This window comes from Thunnus maccoyii, chromosome 6, assembly GCF_910596095.1.
Source record: "Thunnus maccoyii chromosome 6, fThuMac1.1, whole genome shotgun sequence".
Lineage (NCBI taxonomy): Eukaryota > Metazoa > Chordata > Actinopteri > Scombriformes > Scombridae > Thunnus > Thunnus maccoyii.
In genome coordinates, this window is record NC_056538.1 from 30,226,568 (window position 1) to 30,254,402 (window position 27,835).

General features: G+C 39.3%; 1 protein-coding gene across 8 annotated transcripts in view; it reads left to right on the top strand.

Annotated features, from left to right (window-relative positions):
- The window catches only part of slc8a2b (solute carrier family 8 member 2b), a 177,978-nt gene that overhangs the window by 88,398 nt on the left and 61,745 nt on the right, over positions 1–27,835 (top strand). For 3 of the 8 annotated variants that reach the window (XM_042413775.1, XM_042413782.1, XM_042413781.1), the window contains one exon: positions 13,079–13,141. The gene's annotated coding sequence lies outside the window, so the exon portion shown is untranslated. The other 5 variants (XM_042413777.1, XM_042413780.1, XM_042413776.1 and 2 more) reach the window with 5 other exon arrangements.

The window sequence follows — 27,835 nt, forward strand, 5'->3', positions numbered from 1 at the left end:
CATCAAATACAGATACAAATACTGGTCCCTCTGCACATCCTTAACGATGGTGGAGAGTGGAATCTAATGCCAGCTTCAGACTACATGATATCAGCCTGATAATAGCCTGACCCGACAGGTGCAGGCCGTCAGGACGGAAAATGGGCTTTGGGCGCAACAATTGATCGTTTTATCCCATTTAGTGTATCATAGTGCATCTTGGACGCCACAAAAAGACTAGCGTGTCACAATCTTTACCTTCTCTCTCTGAGTACAACTTCCACAATGTCGTCTGTGATGTTGACCAACAGGTTCACAGAGCGCTCATTCATTTACAACTGTAAACATGCCGTAGCGAGAAAGGAATGATGTCGTTGGGGCTGCTCATGCTGCAAGGTCGAACTTATACACAGACCATACGAACTGCTTCAGACGCTACTGTTTGTTTGCATTCTTGTTCTCGGAAGCCAGTTCCTGGCATCTCCTTCCAATGACATCATGCAAGTCGTGAAAGACTGCAAGCTATGATTGGTAGGGTGCCAAAGTAAAGTCTTATGTCTCTCAGCCAAGTCGCAGCAAGAATTTATGACTATAATCATCTAATTTGACAAGGTGACACCTTATCAGACAGAAATATCGAGCGTCTGAACCTGAACCCACAACACGTCGCTCCAAAACCTCCCAAAGGTGTTGAGGTTGAGATCTGAGACTGTGAAAAGCCGCAGCATGTGTTTGATATTCATCAGATCTTTCAGTGAGCCCTGATTACCTGTATGGAAGCATCTGCATTTATGCATTTGTGCATCTCACATCAGCTGTTTCACCCAAATGCAAACAAGTTTGATCGTTTGTAGGGAATCACAGATTTGGAAACGTGTCTCGCTGGTCGACAGGGAAAACTTGTTCTGTTCAGTTCATTTGAGCTCTAAGAATTTATGTAGATGAGACAACAGTGGGGTTTGTAGTCTCACAGAAAGACGCCGATGGGGAAATAACAAAACAGTGGTTAAGTTATTTGAAGTCAAGTAATTTGTTAAATACATTTGAGGACATCAAAGGTTTTCCAATCAGTGCAATGCAGGAAATAATGACTCTGTTTACAAGGAAATCTTAACTGAAGTGATGAATAATATAGTTTTTAAATGTTTGTTTAAACTTATTGTTACTAACAGGAACAAACTCTGCATATACAGGCTGGTGCACTTCTTACTTATTAGGATAACCAAATGATTCTATGGTAACTACTGTATGTAGGAGATTCATGAGACTTTGCATGTTGCAGCGACACCAGAGTTCACTTGAATGTGAACCAAGATCAATCTTGTCAGGTGGTTGTAGTGCAGTCAGTGCACCAGAGTTAAATAACAGTTTTCATATCAGACCTTAATGAAGCAACAAAAGAAGCAGAGTTTCTTTGAAATGCACCAAACATGTGTGATTATTTGAATGATTTACCATTATGTGATTTTGAAAAGAAGATTGAAGCTTTTACAGTATTAATGGACAACATCTGTATGTTATCTGTTGTGCTTTAGCTGCACATTCTGCTGCAATGTAGAGAAATCTAATGTTAAGTGATAAAATGAATGAGAGCAGTATGTGGTCGTAGTTTTGTTCCTTTCAGATGTCACACATCATAGTTAGCTAGTAGCACAATGTGCTGCTGTCTGGTCCGGTAGGTGCAGAGTGTTGATATGAGGCGTAAACAAGACTAACAAAAGCTAAAGTCTGTGTCACATCTGATCTACTTCTTACAGCCATTTTCTACTGTAATGCAGTTCAGCTGCCCAGAGGCAGCAGCAGAGGTTAAAGAGGTGAGCTTGTGACAGGAAGGTCACTGGAAACTGAATGGCTGTTCTCTTCCAAAACTAATAATAATGTCAAACTGCCTTTGACAGAAGCACCATGCTCATCCCTGGATAATAATAACAGAGAAACCCTCTAAAGGCTACTATTCCTAAAATGTGGTTTTGGGGTATTTTTGTACTTTCCCTTCAGTAGCCTTTATGCATAGAACGAGATAAAGCCTCGGATGCTTCATGTGGCTACTCGCAGTTTGAAAGCATGTTGAAATCCTTCTTCTGTCGAGGCACACCACTTCCATCACTCATCACTGTGGTTCAGCAGTAAACATGGACGATAGAGGAAGCAGCATTATGGGGAGAATTAGTTTTTTTGCACCTGTCGTTATGGAGAATGGACATTACTTTCAATTTGTCGGTTTGAGAGATTTTCAAAAGCTTTCCTCTACTTTCAGAAGTTCTGACCAAAACTTCAGAGAGAGTATAGTTGGTGTAATTGATCTGACAGCACACTGGATAAACTTCAGGGGAATCCACTGCATCAGTAATGGAGGAGAATGTGCACATCATATTATATTTGATAGTAATCTTAAGCAAATTGCATTAATGTTCTTGATCTGTCTTGACATTTTAAGCAGCTAAAAATCCGCCATGATGAAATGAAATCATGAAAGTACTTTGGCTAAAAACAAGACCATGCATACACACAAACATGCATTGTTCATAAAAAACATGTAGCACACACAGATGTCTCGGTTCTTTATGCACAGTGATGATAATTATCAGCTGATGTACTTGATAATGAGGAGCGGAGGAAGAGAAGAGAGCTGTCTAATTTGGTATGGGTTGGGCTGAAATGTGTAGTTGTGATAAAGTTGTAGACTAAAGGATCAGTGTCAAAAAATGAGGCCCTTAAAGGATTTTAATTGGGTCTCAGCAACATGAGTTTATTTTCAGCCACACTAGCTTCGCAGCTCTGGGGATGGAAATGTCAGGTCAGTCCTCTTTGGTCCAGACGGAAATATCTCTAAGGACTAAATGGACTGACATCATATTTTGTACAGACAGTCATGATCCCTCGGAGGACGAATCCTATGATCCTCTGAAATTCTTTTGGTTCAAAATAAAACATCTCAACAACAATAAGATGGATTATATTTACATGAACAGATGATACTTTGATTTTTACTCCACAGAAAAGTCAACATAATTAGAGACATAATTAGACACATTTTTCTGTCCTTGCTGTTACCTGCTCAGCTTATACATAATAAGTGATGTACCTCGGTCTATATCTATCTATCTATATTCAATCTGATGCTACGTTATGAACCATCCAAACCTCTCAGGTGGTCTAGGACAGGTCTGCTTTCTGTCCCCAGAGTAAAAAACTAAACATGGAGGAGCAGCGTTCAGTTTTTATGCTCCACATATTTAGAACAAACTCCCAGAAAACTGCAGGTCTGCTGCAACTCTTAAGTCTTTTAAATCACAGCTGAACACTTTTCTGTTTGCTGCCTTTTATTAAAGCAAATTTGAGGGTTAATATCTTACGCTGCACTGTAACTTTTATTTTGTCTTATTCTATTTTAGCTTCTTTTTTATTTCCAAATTTAACACTTTTTAATTGTATTTAAATGTCTCTTTACATTGCCTTGTGTTGCTTTTATATTCTATCTTGATGCCTTTTATCCTCTATGTAAAGCACTTTGAAATGTGCTATATAAATAAACTTGCCTCGCCTATATTCACCACTGAATTTTTGTAAAATCAGGGTCCAGTCCGTCTGGACTCCTTGACTTTGGTAACTCTTAAAGTGAGCAGAGAGCAGCCAGCTCTGTGAATGAGAACTCAGCTGCTGTCTCAGTCTTTCTTTTTCTTCACGACTGCTCACTCGTCAGTGTTGTCTGTCCGACAAACTGTTGTCTTTTGCTCCACTGGTGACTTGGTCTGCAAGTGTATATAAATTGAAGTTATCTCTTGCTGCTGAGGCTGTGCGCCCTCCACTCTCTTTGAACTCCTTCTCATCACTTAATGTCAGCCAAAGTCAGAGCTGTTGATGTTTCCCTACGGGTCAGTGCAGGGTTACTGCGTCTGTGCTGCATGAACAAATTCATAAAGAGACTCCAGCCAACGGACGTGTCAGGAGAAAAGGAAAAAGGAAAGCATCACAGTCGCGGTCTCGTCTCCTCTGTGTGTTTGATAAGCATGACTTTAACTGTGTGAGCCTAATCTTCTCTGCACAACCTCTCACCCTGCGGCCTGAGGTTTTTCAAATAAATTGAATCGAGAGCTCTCGGTGTTTTCGAATTGCCTCTTCATGGCCTTCACAGTCACATTTTGACCATATATGTGCGCACGCATAAAGTCAGCTATTTGCCTGCCTATCTGTCTAAACCTCCTCCAGTTATCGTAATTCTCCTTCATCCAGTTTACATGTTGCGATCATCTTTGGTGCAAGTATTAGCATTTAAAGCCTCTGGAAATTTGGCTTGAACGAGTAAAAATGCAAAGTGTCTCATTAAGCATCCACAAAAATCTGAGTGACAATAAATGTTCATAACTATTAGAAAACCTAGTTTAAAAAAACAGCTCATTTTGCTGTTTAGACCATTTCTCAAGACCGTTTAGGCGTGGCAGATCACATCTTGATTGATACCTGCACCAGCTACTGGGGGCTGGCTAACTACAATAGCTAACAACTGGGTTTCCATAGTGAGGAGCCGCGCTTCTGACTCACTGAGCCTCCAACACAGTGAATATACTATATTTATTATATGTACCATTATCCCTAAAGGAGGCAGAGGAAAAGATAAACATAAGACAAACCAAGCAAGATGGCAAAGTCATGACCCGCCCTACTCTGTCTCTGATTGGCTAGTACTTGTTGGCGTCATTGGTTGGGCTGGTTAGGTTTAGGCATGAGGAGTGAGATTGGTTAGGATTAGTTGGTTAGGGCGGGTCATGACTTCACCATCCCAGGAGAAAAAAAATACCGCGAGAGGGAAACCATCGCTAACTGCTAAGCTAAAGTAACTAGCGAGAAAGTCGCTAAAAGAAAGAGAAAGCTAAGAGTGCTTGAGCAGAACTAGAGTACGTTTAATTGTACAGCAGGTAATTAGCCACAGTAGTGATGAATATAGCAAAATTAACTGGGCTGAGATGCAGAAACACTACCAATGACACAGAAACTTTTAATAAAACATTAAAATTTAAAAAAAAGAGAAACTGCAACCCACTAAATTTTGTCAACTGAGTGTCAAAGCAGATATATTAGCATACTATTATTATCATTATTTCAGTAGATATTTACAAGTACAATGACCTACAGTAGGAGAATCAGAACCAAAGTAATGGAAATTGGTTATTGCTTTAATTATAGATTCATAGCTTTGTTACCAGCACTGGTCACATTTTTACTAACATTGCGTTAGCTAGCAAGGCTAGCTACTGAAAATTAGCTGCCTCCAACTGTCACATCACCCTCTCCTTGCATGCCGTGATAATCAATATAAAATATTGGAGAGATGACAAGCTGTGCTTCAAAGTACATATTGATGAAATGACTAAGTCTTGTTCAGTCAACCTTTTTATTCTTTATAGACTATGGTGATGTAATTTATATGCTCTCTCCCGCTTCTGCTCTTAAACCTCTGGATGCAGTCTGTTATCCTGCCCTCAGGTTCATAACTGAGGAGGGTTTTAGATCATCATTGCATTCTGTGTCAGAAAGTTGGATGGCAAGTCGTCGGCAGTGAGAAAAGAACAGCACTGCATCCTATTTATATATATAAAGTTCTCCTTGGCAAACTTCCTGCGTACCTGACATGTCTTATTAACTATAGATCAATGTCACACTGCACTAGGTCCCGAGACTATTTAATCCTTGAAAATCAATGTGTTAGCACTGAAACTGGGAAATTGGCTTTTAAATATAACGCTCCACACAAGTGGAACAATCTGCAGAAGGTATTAAAATTAGTCGAGCTGCTCCGTTTTAATCATTATAAATCCCTTTTAGCTGTCATAGGGCAGTGAGAATGCATGTCTTTAATTGAGCTTTGATTTTTATGTGCATATATTGCTTTTTATTGCCTTTATATGTTCTCATATTATGTGCTTAATTGCTTTTATATATTGGTTTTAGTGTTTCTTATGCTTTATATTGCTTATCTGTTCATATTTGCTTTTATATATTTTTTATTGTTTCTTATATTTTAATATTTGTATTGTAATCAGAGTTTCCTGCTCTCAATGGCCGACCCTCACTCCACTCGCACTGATCACCTTCTAACAATGAGACTCACCCACTGTAAAATTAGCACAGTTAGCAAGACCACCACTGCCTTCTGCAGCCTCCATTTGTCACTTGACCCTCGTCTTGAACATCGTAGCGGTCCTTCGATATTCTCTTGTCTGCAGAGATGACGGTTGACCACTAGAGAACAATCATTATGAATCATTTCTATTGGTTTTTAATTGCTTCAGTTTAGTCGCTGTATTTTGAAACCATTATGTTTACATTGACTTTATTTTGAAGAATTTAATATGTTGCATTTCTTCTCCTCATTCCAGGCTGTTTGTTAGGTTGCACTACATGGACGCTTTATGTAGTTCGATAGTAAAGCGATGGCTTTTTAGAGTCCGGATGTGTTTTGCATTGTCATCATAGTTCATGAAGGTTGAGCTGTAGCTGATATTGACACTAGTGTTATTATTTAATATTGGCAGGATTGTCTTCGTGCTCTTTATTCACCTGGTAAAATGCCAAAGATGTGACAGGAAGGAGCCTCCCGAAGAACCGCATGAATGTCAAAGCGGTGATGAAAACTGACCGGAGGCCGCACCTCACCAACAAACTGCAGAGGCTGCAGATATTTCTAATTAGTAACCGACTGACCTTTTAAGTAGCACGCTGTAGAAGAGCTGGTGATAGCGTCAATGAGAAAGTAATACTTTCTTACCCAGCGGATTTCATTTAATCGATTTTTTTTTCATTTTATGTATTGCTTTAAGCTACTAAGACTGTGGCAGTAAAAAAAAGGTAAGAGGCAAGAAGCAGGAATTTAAATGAAAAGATTAAACGAGAGATAAAGTCAATACGGTGAATAATTATGAGGCTCTAGTTTCCTTGTTGCTCACAGAAGTAGACGGTGGTGACCAAGAGTTTGTATTGCATGCATATATATATCATTTCTATGAACAAGTGTCTTTCTGTAGCTTTTGTATGTAAGAAGATGTTTGTAGAAGAGAGTTCGGCAACAATTTCACCAACAAGCGTCGCCTTAATTAACCAGAATGTCTTTTAATCACAAGTTAGTGGAAACTAGTTTATATTTGCTTTAAACATGTTTATTGATATTTCGGTCACTGATATCTTTATACTGTACGTGTGCAGACACGTCCTGCTGGCTGTGTGGGAGTGTGACATCACTTTAATGTAGAGTATATTTAGCTATGATGTCAGTTAGACTGCAATGTACGCATGCAACAGGCCACACAACAATGAAGAAAACCTTCCGGGTGTACAGACTGGGTCAGAGAGTTATCTCTCCTCAGTGTATCCATGATCCTGCCACATTCTCTGGTGGTGGTCAAGTCAAGTCAAATTTATCTATAAAGCATGTTTAAAAAGGGGGATCAAAGGCAGTTTTATAAAGGTGGGTCAGCAGTGGAAAAAGCTCGACTGGGAACATGAACAGAGAGACAGGTCTGGATGTAGAATATGGACTGAGGACACCAGAGATGTAGGTTAGTGCCGAACCATTCACAGCTTTAAAAACAAATGAACAAATTCAAATTCAGTTCTATATCTGACTGGTAACCAGTGGAGAGAGACCAGTACAGGGGGTGATATTTTCTCTCTTCTCGGTGCCAGTGAGGAGTCTCGCTGCTGCACGTCAAACCTCCTGCAGGCGAGACGGAGAAGACTGACTGACTCCCACATGGAGGGAGCTGCAGCAGTCGAGACGTGAGGTGATAAAAGCGTGTGAAACTCGTCTCCAGATCATAAAAGGAAAGAAGTTTTATTTTTGGTATTTTATTTATATTTATTTATCAGGACAGTGTACAGTTTTTAACATAAATGATGCACTGCACCAGATTTAGCTTCGAGATCATTTTCATCTGCAGTCCCTTTAGAATCAAAACAAATACAAAGCTACACACAACAGCACATCACATACACCCACAATGTCAACCAGAATCAACAATGCAAGCAAAAGCAATATTATTTGAGAAGACCATGAGATCAAATCTAGACTCAGAGGCCACAGAGCTGAGCAGCAGATTCTTCAACCTGGTTCTGAGCTGCAGCTCTTCATATCATCAGGCAGCGGGACGCTCCACTGAATCGTGGCTTTCACAGAGAAAGCTGACTGTCCAAATGATGCTAAAGGGGTACCCACTGCGTTAAAAAGTGACACCACGGGGTCCTGTGACAAGTTGGGAGTGCCAAATGCAGTGTGCATGGGATTTATCTTATCTGGAAAAAGCTACTGCTAATGAAAAAAACATATTTGTTTGCTCAATTTTAATGCAGAGTCAAAGATGACAAGCAGATTTCTGGCAATTTGAGGACAGAGACACCAGAGAAAAAGTTATATCAGAAGGGACATTTTCAGGAACTCCTGTTTTACTGTCATTTAGCTGAAGAACATTTCAGGCCATCGAGCATTTAACATCATCAAGACAACTTAAGGCAGATTGAAGGAGAGAAGTTGCAACAAGAAAACAAATACAATAACTGCTACAGTATAATAAACAATCTGAAAGCCTTCAAGATATTGAAGCATTTCTCATTCAAGGGTAAATATTTTAATAATGAAATCATCTGTATGTGATGTTGTCTCTTGACTTTGCTCAACAGATTCAGTTCATTGCATAAAAAAACAATTTACTGTCAAAATAATCAGTCTGGTAAAAAAAAAAAAAAAAGAAAGAGAGAGAGAAGCATGTTTGAGATGTTGTTGCTCAGTTTAAATCCCAGAAACACTTTGCTTGGAGAGAGAAGACGTGTGAGTGTTGCTCCATCATAATGTGATTTATTTTTGGCAGATTGTTTACAATGAAGAAATTAATTTCTCCTGAAAATTGCTTTTCACTGATATGCCTCATCCACCATGTCATAGTGCTCACTATCCCCAACTCCAAATTATTGAAATATAATGTAATTTTATTGTTGCCAAGGTGACCAATATTCAGACTGATCAGGTGATGAGTTTTGATAGATTTGTCCTTGAATAACATATTGTCTGTCTCATTAAAAACACTAATCGAGTAAATTAACCATCCTTTGATGAGAGATCAGCATAAAGAGGCAGAGAGACAGAATAAAGTTAGAGAGGTCATGTGGTGCATAAGTTCACCAGGAAGTGCGCTACATGTAGCAGAGGAAAGACAGAAGAGAGGAAAAGGGAAGGAAGAGACGAGTCCTGCAGGGTAAAAGAGGACAACGATTAGAGAGAGAGAGAGAGAGAGACAGTGGGAGATTATTTGGGGGTGAACTTTAGCGTCTTCACTCTTGATGAATGCCGCCGTAATGAACGTCTGAGAGAGTTGGCGTCAACCTTTAGCCGAGACCTTTACGTCAGCGATGGCCCGAGCGAAAGAGGAGATGAGTGGAAGAGAGAGACAGAGAGAGAGAGAGAGAGAAAAAGATGTTTATTAGAGTGTCACAGACAAGGTCACCGCTCTTCAATTACACATTTACACATGGCGGAGGCTTACGGAGGACTTAACTTTATCCCCTGTGATGTGTCAGAGAAGCTGTTTTAAAAGCATCAAAGAGCATCACACACACACACGTTCACACCTTTTTACATTTGTTAGATTTTAAAGAAAGTATGTTGAGTCTAAACTTTTGTAAAATAAAGTCCTACTTAATATTTTAGGAACATTTAATCATCTTTAACTTGAATCTAATTTTAATTAACCCTCAAGCAGCTCTTTAAAGAAATGAGGACAAGACAAACATTCCCAGTTTCTATTAATGCTCTAAACCTACAACTGGTCCTCTTAAAGACACAGTTTAGTGTAGTCGGACATGTTGATTAAAGGTTAAGGAAGACTAATGGTAAACAACCTCACGGTTAAGCAAAAATACACAAACTAGTCGAAGTCCTGTTTATGTTTTACTGCTCATTATATGATGATTTAAGGGCTACAATTAATTTCTGATGAGTTATTCTGGATGAATGATTATAAGAAGGTTGACCTGGAGGGGAACCTGCAGTGTGGCTGATGTTATTGGTAGAGCAGGTACAGCAGACAGTTGTTTGCAATGTAATGTAAGAAGTTTTGTAGTTTTGTAGGTTTTGCAGCTGTATTTTGGTGTCTTGTTAGTCCATGTGGGCCGGACACTTATATGATGCATGACATAATAATCAACTAGACATCTGGATTGGATAACATTGGATTTCTCTCTGTGTGATTCTTTAACTTTGGTGCAAAGTGACACTTGTAGAGAAAAGGCTTTGCTCTTTCTTTTAGAGAATCTGACATTTTTAATCTCATGTTTATCATAAAATCTTGGTTTGGTGCACAACATACAACCAAGTGGGCTCAGAATATTTAACCATTTATATATTTCAAGGTGAAATATTCCTTTAAGTTTTCATCTGTTTATTGCTTCTATCTTTCTTCTTTGCACAAAAATCACACCAGAGTTTCAGGAAATAGATTGAACATCTGTGCACTTGTTGAATGAAGGAGATGTCATGTAATAGTGTGTGACTGCATGTCTTTGTGTTTGTTGCCCTGTCATGTGCTGTCCCCTCGATCCACTGTGTCTTATCAGTTTAACCTTGCAGAGCAGCAGGTCATCTCTCTGTCCATCTCTGACCAGCCGTCCCTCTCAGCAGATAAAGAGCTATTGACAGAGTGAAGAGGAGGCTTCATCGACTTGTTAATAGAGGTCAAGACCTTGTTGTGACCATGTTTATCTTATAAATATATATATATATGTAAGATAGTAGCAGGGTGTAAGATGCAGGCAGGAACAGCGTACATATGTATGGGTTGGAGGTCCCAAGGTCAGAATGGAGGACACCTCCTAAGGTGGTTGAGAATGACCTACCTAAGATCCTGTGGGACTTCCAGATCCAGACTGACAAGCTGGTGATGGCTAACCAATCAGACATCGTGTTGATCAAGAAACAACAGAAGAAGGCGGAGGTGATAGACGTAGTAATCCTGAGCGACAGCAACATCAAGAAGGAAGGAACACAAGAAGATCGAAAAATACAAAGGGCTGAAAGAGGAGCTAGAAAAGATGTGGGGGGTAAAGGCAACAGTGGTGCCAGTGGTAACTGGAGCACTGGGGGCTGTGACCCACAAACTGGGAGAGTGGCTCCAGCAGATTCCAGGTACAACATCTGAGGTCTCTGTCCAGAAGAGCGCAGTCCTAGGAACACCTAAGATACTGCGCAGAACCCTCAAACTCCCAGAACTCTGGTAGAGGACCCGAGCTTATATAATATATATAATATATAATTTTGTTGTTGAGTGAGTAAGGGTCTGAATACAATACACTCAATATTTCAACTCATTACATGGTCGTCATTTCTTCAAGAAATCAAATTTCATGATTTGACCCAGTTTGAGTTGCTCATCCACATGTTCTATACGGTTGTCATCATAGGAAATATTGCATTTCCCACCAGCACAAACATATACAAACTTATCAGACACACACACTCACACACACACACTCCCACGACAAAACAGAAGAAATATATGGATGCTGGGTGATTTTATTGCTCCACTCAATCTACAGAGCTTCATTAATTGAGATTCATATCTTATGAAATTGTTTCTCTTAGCTGCTTTCCTCCAACGTGGTCCTATCAATACTCAAGTAATATTTAATTTAAGTATAGGTTCTTCTTTATTTTTCCAGTTTTGCAATATCAGCTTCTTATAAACTAATAATAATAAAAATAATTTGCCATCCAGTGGTGAATCTTACTCTCCCGACATTTTGAAACAGACAAATCTTCGGTGAAAATGCAACAAGTTCAAGTTTCAATGTTCTCCCAAGTTTAATTTTCTCACAATACTAAAAGGCACCTATGAGTCAATTTTAAACATCTGTCTGAGGAGCTGGTGTCAATCAAATGAATTTTGTCTCTACTAAATTATATTCTTGTCATGAATTTACACTGAATTAAACGCACATATTCATTAGTGGTGATTTTCTATGTGAGTTGTAAACCTTCCTTCCATTTCTGATTATTTCTAAAGACTTAATCTAATGTTTAGCTTGTCTCTGTAGAACCTTTTTGACCGATGAGGTTAGCTGTTTACCCGATTTATCAGCAGAAATATAATTAAATGTCCCTCATGTTTTTTCATTTATGACAGTCTCTTCTCAGGGATCAGCTGACACGAATAACTTCAAAAATATAAACTGTCATACATCATAAAAACTAATGAGTGATAATAAAAAAGGTGTGAACTGCACAAAAAGAATTAAAACATTTTTCTGATATAGCCGTTTTAGCCATACTTTAAATCAATATTAACAAATTAACTTTTCTCACCATTCTTACTCTGCTTTACAAAACTTGATTGCAGACCGGGAGGAGAAGCCTGTGAAACGGTTTGAAGACTATTACGAGACACTAAAACTCTAATGAAAGTCTCTCAGGTTTACCAGTTTCTCAGTTAGAAACAGTTTTTATGCGGCTGTAGTCTATCTACTAATCTCTGAGACTCACCAGTACTCGATATTTAATAAAAAAGGCCAAAATCAATACATCAACACCACGCTGATACATCTATCTCACCCTGTATCTCTTTCATCTCACGCTATCTGTTGTCATGTGACTCGCTGGTGGATAAAAAACACTTGAGTGTCTGTGTGCTTTGGTGTTTGTGCTCATTATCTGTGAGCTCATCTCTGGGGACGACTGCTCACCTAATTAACTGACATCAATACAAATGAGACCTGATCACTGACCCGTATCCATCTTTCTCTACGCTCTCGCTCGTACGCTTTCTTTAACGTTCTTCATTTTCCTGTATTCCTGCCATCCTTCTCTCTCTCTCTCTCTCTCTTTGTGTCTTTCTCCTTCTGTCCTTGAGCTGATTTGGGATGCTCCATATTCATATTACACGTCTGGTCTGCTTAGCTTTTGTTATTGTTTTTTTTTTGTGTGTGTGCGTGTGTGCCTGTGGGAATTTGCAGAGTTTTGAAGGTGTTTTTAAGCATTTCTCGCCTCTGTTTTAGCTGTGAAGTATTTAAAACAACATCAGAAGTGAAAACCTCTCATCTCTTATATTCTTTGTCTCAGCAGACTGGCAGTGAGTAGGAGCTCTATGTGGATCAAGAGTTGAAGAAGGAGCGCCTGAGACTAGTGGTGAGTTTGCTCTTCTTTTCTGCATTTAATTGATTTGTTTGGTTTTTTTTTTCTGGTCATTTTTCTTCTCTTGGGATTTGCAATAATTGGGCCACAGACACTGACTGTCATGAAGTAGACACAGGGATAGTCTCGCATTAACAGACAACTGGAGATCTCCACTGAAAGTCTGGGGATTTCTAAATGCTCGGTAGTTACTTGAACGGACTAACAAACCTTCACCTCTTACATTTTGTCAAGGACACGCCTTACCAGAAATGATGTCCTCCTTTGGGTTGGTTCTGCAATGCTAATGCTAACTGTTTCCACCCAGTTTGAGCAACAAAACCTGGGAGATTGTCCTCAGTCTCTATCAGCGAAGCGTTTAGAGACTGACCTGTGAGTCTAAGATAAGGAAGGAGAGGTGCAGCTGTAAGTGTACAGTGTGTAATACTCACCTCACCTATGACATGTCACACCATAACAGCGGTTGTGAAATGTACCTTATAAAAGCAACCGTGGAGGTGCTTGGAGCCGAATGTGTTTCCATCGTTCACTTATACACTGATGAGGGTAGAGATTATTGCTTCAATTATCTTGCAAGAAGCTAATGGTAGGTGGCTCGTAGCTATAACATTAATATGAGGCTTGAACGTGACTTTAACTCTGCACACAAAGACTCTCATTGGTCAGGGTTGCTTCTCCAACAGCCAGTAGAGAACATCAACCATCACCTATCTAGGAAATGTCTCTCTGCAGAATAAGAACTGTGTGAAAGATGATCCTTACTTAAGCTTGGTAGACATACAGTAGTGTTACAGTTTCTGCAGCTGTTTTTGCAGATAAAATCATTAATCTGCGTGCTGTACCTGCAGGAGGCAAATCACATGTTAATGTATGTTTTTTCTCTCCATAATTGAGATGAATAGTCCTACTCTGCCAGACATTCAGTGGCTGCAGACTTACATTGACGCTGTGTGTGTGTGTGTGTGTGTGTGTGTGTGTGTGTGTGTGTGTGTGTGTGTGTGTGTGTTTCTCAGTAGAGAAACATTTCTATGTGGCATTTGAGTTTTTCACATCTTGTAGCACTTTTGACCTTTCTGATTTTTATTACGATTTAGCAATAAAGATTGTAATACAGATTCCACTCACACTGCTGAGCGATACAGAGAAAACACTGACTGAGAAGACTGTGAAATGTCTCCGAATCACATTGTTATCACATTTGAATCAATTTTCTAAGAAATCGAACGTTCTGGCTCACACACACACACACACACACACACACACACACACACACACACACACACATACACAGTGGACATAAGAGATATACAAGATGTGCATAGGCAGCCACACAAACACACACACACACACACATGTAGAGTTACACATGTGTGTCAACCAAAGACCAAGAGGTTGAGAGCTTGAAGGGCTAAAGCAATGCATTCTGGGTAGAAGTAATGGCTCATTAGTTGTATCCCACGGCAACCCAGCCAAGTGGTGATGAATGGGCACTATTGGGGGTCATTACTGAGCGTGTGTGTGTGTGTGTATCTTTATATCTATGTGCACTAGTTATGTGTTTATAATCTGCATTTGTGCGTGTTTGTTTGTGTGTGTGTGTGTGTGTGTGTGTGTGTCTGGAGGGAACCTACAACAGGACTCAATTACTGTCTCCTTCTGGACCACCGCCCCCGACTCTGCACATACACACATCACACCATGACACTTCTATTATATCTATTATTATATTCTCTCCATCTTTCTCTCTTTACCATCTGCACTCTCTCTCTCCTTTACATCTCAAGCATTTCTCCACTCCCTCTTCTTCTACTCTTCCTTCCTTCCTTCCTTCCTTCCTTTTCCTCCTTTAATCACTCTCTCCTCTCCCTTCATTCGTTCTCCATCTCTCACATCAACAGCACATCAACACCATGACCAATAGCCCTGTATTAACCAGCTACGCCTCATCATAATGATTTGTGTGTTTGTATTTGTGTTTGTGTGCGCGCACGCGCCGGCACGCGTGTCGCCTGAATGCTTCTCATCGGCCAGATGTGACATTGATAGATGTATTTATGGATGCAGTTAGGCAAAGTGTGGCACCACTAACGGAGTGAACTAACATAGTGTAGACAGTGTGTGTGTGTGTGTGTGTGTGTAATTGATGAGGTTGAGGTGTGTTTCCAGTAATAGAGAGCACATGAAAAGGACATATTACCATATTTTAGAAGGTGAAATATTAGAGGAGGTTAAATATGGAAAACCTCTGTGAGAGAGGCTGCGGTCTCAGCTCTGACTCTCAACACTCGTTTGATAAAAATTAATTTTTTAGATCCGATATGACAAAAATCTGATACTGAGTCATTCTGTGTCCAGATTCGGTTGTATGTTTGTGTTTGTATTTTTCATGTAATCATTGCACCACTTTTTAGGAAGCAAGCTTGTGTATTTTTCTTTACTCAACAGAAAGAGTTGCCCAGTCACGTCTCCCACTTCTTTAAAAATTAAATAAAAAAGTGTCAAATAGAACGTGAAAGGCTCTTTTTCTCCTCTTTCTCCTTTGTAGTTATCCCCTACCTGCTGAGGCACAGTAGGCATTATACTGAATTTAATTTTTTATTACAGCCTCGGCTCCACTTCATCATGATGTCGAAAGATAGATGGATGTAACCAAAGAGAGTCCTCCTGCTGGTGCTGTGGAGTGAACAGAAAAAAAAAACCTTTTTATCTGAAATCAGCTTCATACTGGGGTGTTTTATGTTGTTAAGATAACAAATGGAAAAGAATAAGAGTTCAAGAGCACATAGAGCTCACAGCGAGATGGATCGTTTGGAAAAGAAAGAGTTAGGTGAGACAGATGCAGCCGTCCTGTTACATTATTATGTGTTCTGTACAAGTTCCAGGAGAGGATGGGAAAGAAAAAGAAGGGAAGAGAGTATAACAAAGGGTTGTTAGAAGAGGAGAGAAAGAAAGATGAGAGAGGACATTTAAATGAGAGGAAATTATACAGAAGAGCGAGCTGTAACGTGTATAAAAATGCTGAAAAACAGTGTGAGAGAAACTTTAGAGAGTCAGGATTTGACCTGAAGGCTGCTGACAGATCTGATCTGAAAATATAATGCAGGGAATTCAAGTAAAAAAAAAAAAAATGTTTCTCCGTCTTTCAAAACTAATGTTGAAGGGATTCGGCGAAGACTTTAACAGCTTTAGTGGAGTTCCTCGGTGGGCAGTTATAAAAGACAAGAGAAGAAGAAAGATGTCTATGTGCAGGATACAATCCCTGGATGAATAAAAGACATTTCAGCAGTATACTAGTATTTTTGCTCCCTATTAGCGAGCAGCACATTTAAATTCTGTTAAGATCATTATTTCCTCCTGTCAGTAAAGATGTGTTTTAGCTGTAAATTAAATGATACCGTATCCTGTTTGGAAGACTGCACTTTGATTTAAAAAAAACAAGATAATATGTTGTGCAGCAGTAGCATAAAAGAGAATATTCCTTCTGTAAAGTTCACCATATTTGTTATAAATATTAAAGAGTTTACGAGGTGAATATGTGCAGCCATTTTGTTTGTTTGTTAGAACAACACCAAGGCATTATGGGTGTTTGTCTTTCAGTTAAGCAAAAATCCACCCGATGAATTAAATACACTATGTTAGCAGCACAATGCATCCATGTTTCATAATTACTACTGGTGGATATTCTTGGATTATGCAGTTTTGGTATTAAAACTAAGCTCTCTCTCTCTCTCTCTCTCTCTCTCTCTCTCTCTCTCTCTCTCTCTCTCTCTCTCTCTCACTGATCCCTTGAGATCAAAACAAAAGTTGAACAGAGTCGACTGAACATCGCTGAAAGAAATCTAGTAGGAACTCATCAGTCAGGTCTCTTCAGACAGACTCCACATCCTTCAGGCTGAATTCAAATTTTTCACATCTGTTTATTCGAGATGAGGAGTGAATTAAAGCAGAAGGCTGGCAAATTTTCTATATTCTTCTTCTCACATGCAGAGCCAAACTAACAATGAACTCTACTTACAAGTATTGTGTGTGTATCCAAAGCCTGATATATCTTATTCTTCCGTGCTGTAGACCTCTGCTGTTTCTGCCGCTAGAAACTATTAAAAAAACATTGAGTCAGTGAGCCACACTGGGTGACATGTTCCTCCACCAGTTAGCTTGTTTAGAAACGGCTGCAAAGAGTAAAAATAGCAACAGTAGCAATAAGATAGTAACCTGCCACTGCATGCATGGAAACTACATTTATATCGTAGTACAAAGAGGTCGTGTCATGTAGCACAACAAGCTAACGAAACTGTAAACAGAACCGTGTTCCTGCACATACGTAGCAGTGTCTGCCATACTAGGAAGCTCACTCCTGTGAAAAATATTTTAAAAATATTGCTGTAAAAGCAATATTGTACAAACTTTGTATCCTTTGTGAGTTTATAAAGGTTAAAGATGTAATACTGTAGATATTCAGGTATATTTTCAACCTTTAGTTGCCCAGCGGAACGATTTAAGTTTACCTGATAAACACTTTACTGCTTTTTAGAGCTCAAAACAAGACAGACAGTGCAACTAAAATAGTTTTTGCAGAAAGTTAAGGTGGAAGTGGTTCACACAGAGTTGAGCAGAAAATGATCAAACAGCTGCTGATGATGTGAATTCAGATGTAACCTGAGGTCTCATTTATTTGACCTGCGAGATCCACCTCAGAGAAGAACAGACAATCATTATATGGACGAGACGAGTCAAGAGACAAGTGAGACAAAGAGTTCAACAAAAAGAAATAATCAATATGAAGATAATATATTTGTTCTCGATGGTTTGTACACTGGGTGCAACTTTTAGAAGGTGTTTTTGTGGACTGAATGTGAATTTGTAGGGGAAATAGAAAGGCATCGGTCATGCTCGCTGTTTGATTTATAGCCTTTCAATAAGGGCACCTAATCAATCACAAGCTCTGACCTGTTCGATTATCTCTCAATCACTGTGTGTCTTTCAGACAGATGAAAACAGGCGATGCTGCCTTTCATATTCATAAGATTTGGAGGAATGTGCTGAAGTTGCAAACAACTTTCTACAAAAGCGATGTTAATGAAGTTTGATCAGCAGAGAGAACTTCAGTACTTCAGCAGTCAGTCTAACATGGAGCAATTAACAGTATATTAAATGTAGAAGTAGACTTGTCTGTATCTTGGTGGACGTGGTCTATCCAACCAGTTCATGTTCTTTAAAGAAAGCTGGATTCTTACTTCATTCTTACAAACTTCAGCTTCAAATTAATAAAATATTTCTATTAATGTCCAGACAATGAAATATGAATCTGGGACAGTAAGACAGAAACACCAATTCTGATGAAGTCTTTGTTATTTACTATAAAAAGAGAAGTTTTTTTCTCTGTTTCAATGATTTCCCTCGTAGGTCTGAACTCCTCCAGTGTTGCCGCAGACTTCCTGCCAAGTGACCGTTCACAGCAGGATTATAACCAGGATTTATCTCCGAACTGTCAGTTGCAGCAGCTCAGTGAAGTTGGATTTTTTTACGCCCGCCTCCAGTGTAATAAACTGGTTTTATGAATATTGTTCAGAGGGATTTTTGTTAATTTTGTGGTGTGCTGTAAAGGGAAACTTTGGTATTTAAGATTTGACTTGTTTAGTTATTTATAAAGCTGGCTATAAATGGTCTTTAAACCTCTCATAATTAAGTACAAATACACAAATACCCTGGGGGACAGAGAGGTGAGAGCTAAAAACAGAGGCGTGTTAGTGCTGAGAGGTGGAAGGCTTTATGCACTATGGCCCTATAGATGCACACAAAGAAACAAAAATGCACACAATCACAAAAAGAAAACAGCAGAGTCACACACACAGCTGTAATTCCTTGATTAATGTGCTATTTGGCAGCAGTCTGAGGACTAAAACTGTATTTAGAAGATAAATACAATAGAAAAAACACTCAGAATACTGAGCAGAAACGCAGCCGAAGCCTCAGTTTTCTTTCTCCACTTCTTCCTCGGTCTCCTTTTCCTTGACATTTTCCTTTCACGCACTATTTAACCTCCATTTATACACTGATTTCACACCTGCTTTTACATCGGAGTCATTCAGCCGATGCTCTGATCTAGTGTGACTTATTGTGTGGTGAGGGCAAAGCTACTATTAGACTAGATGATCGCTACAATAAGAGGATGCTTGAAGCTTTCTGACAGTGTTGCTGTGATTCTGCAGTGATGATGCAGGTGAGGAAAGATTTTAAAAAGCAATGAGCAGAGGAGGAAGGTGATGTGAGAGAGCTCAGTGAAAGGCTTGGTGAGTTCAGCTCTGAGAGTCAATCAATCATTCAGTCAGATCAAACTTGGAAAACGGGGAGATAACAACGTTTGAGACATCTCTGTTCTTTTAAAACCAACAGAGACAGCTCAGTCTTCCAATCAGTTTTGATAAATTAGCTTTGCAGGCAGCAGGGACTCAGAGGTTTTTCTACTAGAGTACCAGTATGTTCAACGGCCTGAAACATTTGAAGCTCTCACTGTGTATCTCACCAAATAGAGGACCTCGATGATACGATGACTCTCTCTCTCTTGTGCATCACCTGTTTTTTTGGGTTTAAAAATCTTTTAAAATGAGACACTGTGAACAAACGGAGCAATGTAGGCTGATAAACCATGTTTCAATTCAAGTCTAGCTTTATTTGTATGTCACCATTTCATACAAATTCAAAAACCATACACCAACAGAACGAAAGGAAAGCAGAGAAGAGCAGAAGCTCAAAGAACAGGAATATATAGGAACAGTTATGATTAAGACACAAATAACTTAGAATATTTAACATGTTCTATTGCCACCTTGAGATAAAATACTTTCAAACAATTAAAAACAGTTTTCAGCTTAGTTATTGTAATGAGTTGGCAGTAAATAGGACAAACTTAAAGGGTGGGGTGTGGGACTTTTGTCTCCCCCTTCTGGCAGTGTGAGTAAAGCTCAGCTGTGATTGCCCGACACGCAACACGCTCTCATCCACACCCTGAATGACTGGCACACAGACAGGGCCGGTAAAAATGGATATGTTTTAACGGTCCACCGGCCCAGTATGCCCGATGGCTAGTACATAATGACCATAACCTACTGTTGTGGCTGTAGAACGGTGGATAAAATGTTTTTGACCGTCCCATAACCTCCACAAAATGACTTGTTTCACTATTAGACTTTGATCCATTCGGTCCGATAACGTTTAGAAAGTCTAGAAGAGCCACAGATGGCTAGTGCAGGAATGTCATGAGATTGAGAAACTCAGTATACTGTGAAATACAGAGAGATTTACCCGGCAGCTTAATCAGTACTGTGTGAACTCGTTTTGGCAAAGGCTTGAATGTAGGACTTTCAGCTGAATAGCAGCTCTGACAACAGACATTTCTTTATTCTGATTGTCAGTCACGTACTCACACTCTCTCCTGTCCAGCTTTTGGAGCGGTTCCAGGACCCCTGAAAGATTTCCTGTTAGCGTTTTTAAGTCCGGCTATTTTGGGTTGATGAATTCTAATATGACACTCTCCTCCCCGCGTCTCTGTCGCCTGACACTGATTGTCTCCTCTAAGAGAACAAGGCTCAGCAGGCAAACAGAAAATGATTGTTGAGAGACCAATTTGCTCCCTGATTTAGCCTCAATTTATCCTAATGAGAGTTTGTGTGTGTGTGTGCATGTGTGTGTGTGTGTGTGTGTGTGTGTATGAGAGAGTGGAAAAGAGATTGTATTTGTCACCCTCCCTTTGTTATTTGTGTTCTATCATGTGAGGTTTAGTCCCAGTAGACGCTCGGAGCTCTTCAGTCTGATTCTGTGTGATGGCGGGCAGATCAGCCTTTTTTCCAGAGAGCGAGACAGCGAGATAAAGAAAACAAGATAAACACCGGCTGTGTGCTTATAAAGGTTTATATTAGATGCTGACTGCAGATTGCAGAGGCTTGTTTTGCAAGAAAACATCAGAGTAATAGAGACACAGACAGATCCATTTTACTGAGGGAAATATAACCCATATTTTAATGTATAGATATTTTTCCTCCCCTCTGATTGACCCTTTTGATCATATCAAGCCAGTTATCTGTTGTAGATGGATCAGGCTGTAACCATGGATACTTTTTCTGACTGTTATTAAACCAAATATTTGAAATGTGATTATGTTTGAGTCACAGTTTCAGACAAATTCCACTCAACGACAACTGGAGTTGAACTAATCTCACTAGTTTAGTCGACAGCATCTCATCCTCAGGATTTGATTGGATCTCTGGGTCCTTCAGGTGTAAATGCGAGACTCTCTTCGAAAAAACAATATAATAGGTCGTAACGTCACAAACAACCTATAGTTACGTTTGAGTGACGGATGCCATCTAGTAATTATGACTCAGATCAGTGGTGCAGTTCAGATGAGTCACATACTGTGTAATGTTTATCAACACGTTTCCTCATTCAGAGGAGGACGGATGGAGGCATTAACACAGAAGCTTCCTATTTCTATCCAGGATTGTTGCATTTTCAACCGTGAGTCGGGACAGTTTTTTAAAAACCTTAACAACAACAATCATCCCCTAATTTTAACCCTGTGGTTATTATTGTAGCCATGACAACAAAGGTGGCCTAACTTTAAGGAAGTAGCAACTTTAAACCACGTCAGATGTTTCTCTAATCTTAACAAAATGATCATTTTAACCCAAATCATGATCTTTCCTTAAACCAAATTAAGCAGAACTTAACCACAGCATTGTCACATCATAAAACATCATTATTTTTTAACAGTAATGTGTAACAGTTTTGGAAAGCACAGACAAATGACGATGTCCTGCTGATTACTGCTGATAGGAACACCAGATAGGAAAACGCTCCTATGTGTCGTTCTGGAGTCACATGGTCAAACAACATATTTGGTTGTTTAATTCGGAGGATTTGTTGGCAAAAGTAGTTACTAGATGCCCGATATATCCTTGACCGATATGTTATTGGCAGATAAATGGGAAAATTGAATGTTATTGTTCCGATAATGGAATTTCAGCCGAAATTACGTCAGACAATGCAGAACCTTGGCTGGGACTTGGATTGGGGATTTTTTGCCTCTCTGTCTCTCCTCTCTGTGTCGGTGCCTGTATGAAGGAGGACGAGCCTGAGCTCAACACACACACACACAGATCCAGCAGCAGTGCATCCTCAGAGCAGGGAGGCCACAGCGGAGACAATAAAAATAAATATAGGTGATATTTTACTCAAGTCAACTGCAACAATGCTCGTTGCCATAAGTGCAACAACATCCAGCAGTAAGAGAGACAGTTTATCATACTGTTGAACAAGCAGAACCTGCAGAAATGCTACATCTTCAACTCCCGCTTCCCTCTCATCCACAGCCGCTGTGTTTTACAGCCTTACGGAGATCATTATGCTAATAGCAAACACCCCAAAAACAGACGCTAATTACATGTAAGGATTTAGCCTAATCAGCCATCTGTCCTAAATTAGTTGAATTCTGTTTGACATTGAGGCTGAGACCAGCCAGCCCGTCTCCTCTATCTGTCCATCAGAGAGCATCTTCACATCAGCAGCAGCAGAGATAAGGTGATAAGGTTTGGCATTAATTAGTCTACATATTGAAAAGACAAAGTGGAAGGGATTTAGACAATGGAGAGTACAAGACATTAGCCCATTATAGGAAAAGTCTGATCCTATTGTCAGTGTCACAAACACCATCCTGCTGCCAAAAATACTCACTAGATTCCCAAATGTGCTGTAATCCACTGCTGAAAATAGTCCCATTAAATGCACTATTTCCTCCTTTGCAGCATGTTTTATTACAGAGTGAGTCACTCGGGTCCAACCCTGACCTCGAGTTGTGTCGTCTCCGCAATTTGCTGTGCAGCAGACAAAACCTCCGAACCAGCACTCGACCTGATGTGGGTCAAGAGTTTATTATAAAAGTGTATTTTTCCCCAAATGTTGGCAGAATCATCCACCCATGGAGTCAGAGACATATTCATTACAGTTAGTAACAGCATAAATGTGAGCAGAAACATCATTACTATATATAGAAATGTCGTTCATGCAGGTAGAAGCAACATTATGGAACAAACGTTTTCTGATCTCAATGTCGACAGAATGCAGACACTGAAAACAGAGACGAGTACTAAATGCAAAGGCAGTGACTGCTGCATGCACGCATCATCCTGCGAGCATATCCACATGCACATCACGTCTATCAGCTGTAAACGATGTGCACAAGACAAGCAGAGAGAGAGAGAGACAGATGCACTGTGGTGTTGTAAAGGGAGTAGGAGAGAAACCTGGCAGCAGATGGGACAGAGGTTTGGCTGATCAACTGAGGGAGCGAGCAGCAGAGCAGAGACGGAAAGACTGAATCAATCAGGAGAAGTAGAGAGAGAGACGGCGAGGAGGCGAGGTAGAGACGAGTTCAAGAAGCGCTGCGTGTGTCTGTATCAACAGGTGTTTAGTCTGAATCACACTGCAAATTAAGTTTGCACAACTTCAGGCTTAAATGTGTGAATGTGAATTACAAGCTGATCTATTTAAAATAAAAACATATAGGTTGCTTTTCAATTTTAAAGCAAACTACCTGGATTTTATAAATAAACACAGCCACCTGAGTGTTGCTCCTGTCTGGGGTGCAAAGCAGTTAACAATTACTGCAGTGAAACAGTGAGTACCATCAAAACTAATGTCTCACATACAGTGTTTGCACCTCCAGAGCAGCAAGGTGATGAATGAGACAGAGAGTCTGGAGATGAAGATGAGTAATTGTACTGGTGGGAATTATTTCAGCGTCAATGAATATCATTGAGAGAAACGACTCTATCGGCCTTCGATCATCATATCGAGTCTTTATTGGTTCACGTGTGCAGAACAGAAAGATTTTACATTTTAACAGCAGTCTCAACTCTGCCTCCTTGACTTTGCATTCATATACGACTGAATTTCAACAGCAAATATGTTTAATTAGAATTATATTTTCTGTCAACATAATGAGAAAATTTGAATTAACATATTTAGCAAGTTGCAAAAATGTTGATCCTGAACTTTTGAGTGAAATGTTCAGAGACAACGTACCTGGTTGGGTTTCTTCCACCAAAGTATCTGATCTTGCAGTATAATATCCTCTAATAGAAAGTGCAGCAATATTAAACTTTTTACAGTTGTGTTTAGACACTAGAAGCACTTGATAAGAGTTTAATACAGAAAACAGTCAGCAGTGACTTGTGAAAACAGTTTATTTGTATTTGAACATAATTCCTCGGAGACGGGGTTGGTCTAGTTGAATCCTCTGCCGTGGCTCCCTGTGGCTTTGAAACAAAATATCAATAAATAACGGCTATTTAATTTTAATTCATTTAGTCAGTTTATTTTAATGTAATAGTTGATATTTTGGAGAGTTAGGTGATCTTGTAATATAAAAATAAAACGGGTTTTAATAGTTTGTTGATCGAAATACACGTCACCTGCCGGGCCGTTGCCGGGCAACAAGCAAGTGCGTTTTTTTAGCGGTCTACCCCCGGCAAGCTAACGAAAAATCCAAAAAAAGAGAAAGATTTCTGATGAAAATAGAACTTTTAATGCTTCATGGACAGATTTATTTGCTTTTACTGTTGACTAGAATGGTTCACCTGTTTGTTTTATACCTGATGTTTTTAACATGCTGCTTCTTCCTTTGAGTCACATCGTACATCCACACAGGTTGAAGTTTTGCATAACAAATCTTAAAACTATCTTAATGACCTGTAAGGCAGATTTATGATTAAAAATACCCCTGACCTTAATGACAGTGCTGAGCATATCACTATTATATCTGCAAAACATTAAATTCTTAAAAAAAACACCGATTGTTTTATTGAGAAAACACAATACATTTGTACGTTTTTGTTAATGTGAAATATGTACCCCTAATTAGATATTCACTCATAAATATAATGTAACTATAAGTGGTGTAATCGTCATTTTAGGCATCAAACAGATTTTGCGGCTCCAGGTGGGTTTTATTTGGTGGGAAATGGGTTCAAATGGCTCTTTGTACGCTGAAGGTTGCTCCTTACTTTCATCAAAACATCCTCTCTGTTCAAAACAAATTAAAACTTTTTCAGATCTTCAACTATGAAAATAAAATAACAGGCATCACCAGAACTTCCCATTAGACCTCTACAACCTCTACAGCATCGACTATAACTAGCAGCTCCGTCTGTGTCTCCTTAGAAATCAAAACTAATTTATAACAAGCAGCCACCTGATGTGAATATGTTGAACTCCAGAAATGTTAATTTCTCAGTTGAAAAATATTCCCCTAGCTTTACTCACTAATATTAGTTTTGCAAAACACTTTTGGAAGAAATGGTCACATCTGCATCTGCACATACAGGAATGCCAAATAAGTTTATGTTCTTAAACTGCAGAAATCTCCAAAAAAAAAAAAAAAAAAAGTGTGTGAAGCCAAACGTGAAGTAGGAAGCGGTTGATGAAAGTTTAATCAGAAAAATTATATTTCACAGAGCCAAATAAAACTGTCAGCATTTACAGGAAACCACTCAGCTCTTCCACTGACTGTACGTAGTCTGTTTACTGTGGTACCTGTCTATGAATAATTCACAGACATTATCTTCTTTTATATTCAGTAGTGACCTCGGTCGTGTTGTTTAATCCCTTCCACTTATTTATTGACTGGCTGTAATGATTCTAGTTTTATTTACTTAGTGGAAGTTTTGTGTAAAAGCTTTTGCTGAATGATGAAAACAAATAAAAGTTAATGCTAAGTGTTAAGGAAGTACAGCAGCATAATGTTCTCCTCATTAGTTTAAAGTACTAAAAGACTGAAACATCATAAAACTACTTTTCTCTGACTTTAGTTAGTTTCTCTTCCACTGCTTGGTCTCCACGATGACGGCTATGCAAAGTTGGTAGACACACTGACCTTGCATTGATACAGCATTTATATGCATGCGTGTGTGTGTGTGTGTGTGTGTGTACCTACTGAATGTTGCTACACAGCAACTTGTTGTTGTCAAAGTGCTGTTTGTCTTATGCTCTTTGAGAGTTCCCATGAGAGAAAAAGAGCTTGAGATAGAGGCCAGATTTAGAGACACACACACGCTGGTGCCTGCAGTGCATCCTCCTAAATTGAAACTTAGTGTAGCAATGTAATTTTGAAACTACTGCAGATTGCAGAACAAGTGATTGGGCATTTGATTGGTAAATAAAATTTTGCTGAGTGAAATTAAAGAGAAAAATACACGACTCAACAGCTACTTAGCTGAGGTTCTGGAGCTAAAAGATATCAAACTGAATGTAAAAAGCATCTGTGCATGAATCTTTTTAATTAGCGAGCTTTTGGTCAGAGATCTTCTTCAAGACATGAACAGGTAGCAAGTCAGTGCAGCTGTGTAAAGGGCTGAGAGAACATCACATCGCTAGCATTCATGCAGAACACTTTTGTCAATCAGTTGAACCTGTGTGGCTAAACATTGAGGGAGTTGTAGTGATGGATGTAGTGGAGCCGTTGACACAGTGTGTATAGAGACGGTCTGGAAAACACGAAGTCATTTTTTACAATATTCACAACAAAATAGAATAAGCAACACTAGAGATAAATGCTATGTAAACATCAGGCTGCAGCCATCATATAACAGAAAATATAGAATCTATTATAATTTATTTGTAGCAAAACACATTTAGACCCAGTGGATCCAAAAAAAAGCATCACCTCCTCTATGAAGAGCAATCTGCTCTATGCACTGGAACCTATGGGAGGAAATGGGATGTGACTGGTTATCAAAGTGGCAGGCTATGGGATATTTCATATCTTTGCATCTTATGGAACGTTTGTGCTCACCAGTTCTTTGCTTAATGGGACAGGTAGTTTTACCAACATAGATTTTATCACATGAGCATTTCAACAGGTTTTTACTGCATGTGATGACTCCCCTTATTGGATTTGTTTCCCTGTTCTAGGACGTCTAAAGTCATTAGTTCCCCAAGTTTTATGGCATTGGGTACAGTTGCCACAGGATCAGAGGCGTCGTAACCATGTTTGAGAGCTCTATAGGGTGGGTGCTGCTAACTATAGTGTGGTGATGAGCCTCCTATTATTTAACTCAATCCACATATCAAGAAAGGAAACTCGTTGCAGGTCATGCTCAGGTGAGAATTTTAAATCCGGATTAACACCATTGAGAAATGACACAAATTCCAACAGTTCCTCACTTTTTCCCTGAAAAAAGGCAAAACACCATCCAATCATCCAAATATCTGTACCATTTGAGGATTCTTTGACAAATAGGCTTGTTATCAGGCTCATAGATGTGCCTTTTTAATTGTAGATAGAAATCCCCTAAAAAGGAGAAGTAATTGAGCTTAAGGACTAGAGAGGTTAATTCAGAAATTAATTTACTGTCCCCAGCTAGATCTTCAGTTTCTGAAATGTTATTAATGACATCGGTGGAAACCTTGATATATGATGGAAGTCTAAGAACATATGACTTAAATGAAATGATCCATGAAATTAGACAGAGGCTCCAAAAGAGAGTCGTTACTGGCTGCAGTGGGTCTGTCTTTAAGTTCTATAATAAGGCTTCATGGATTTTAGGTAACATGTAGAACGCAGGATGTTTACAGGTTAGAAAGTCGTATTCATCTTTCCATATCCAGTTCAGTTCTAATGTCTCTGACATCTGT